This window comes from Tupaia chinensis, unplaced genomic scaffold, assembly GCF_000334495.1.
Source record: "Tupaia chinensis unplaced genomic scaffold, TupChi_1.0 Scaffold000127_2, whole genome shotgun sequence".
In the NCBI taxonomy this organism is placed as follows: Eukaryota; Metazoa; Chordata; class Mammalia; order Scandentia; family Tupaiidae; genus Tupaia; species Tupaia belangeri.
In genome coordinates, this window is record NW_006159596.1 from 1,063,324 (window position 1) to 1,063,543 (window position 220).

A 220-nucleotide genomic window follows, 5' to 3' on the forward strand; every position below is an offset into this window, starting at 1 on the left:
GGCGCCGCCCCCCCCGGCACCGGCTCCCGCCTCCCGCTTCGCTCGCCTCGCCCTCCCCCGCCCTCCCACGCCCCCAAGCTCACTGCTATCCGAACTGGGAAGCCCCAGCTGCCAGAAACCGGCAAGGAAAGATTCTGGGGGATCGCAGGAATGAATCAACTTTTGACCTGTGTGTGTGTGTGTGTGTGTGTGTGTGTGTATGTGTATGCGCGCGCGCGTT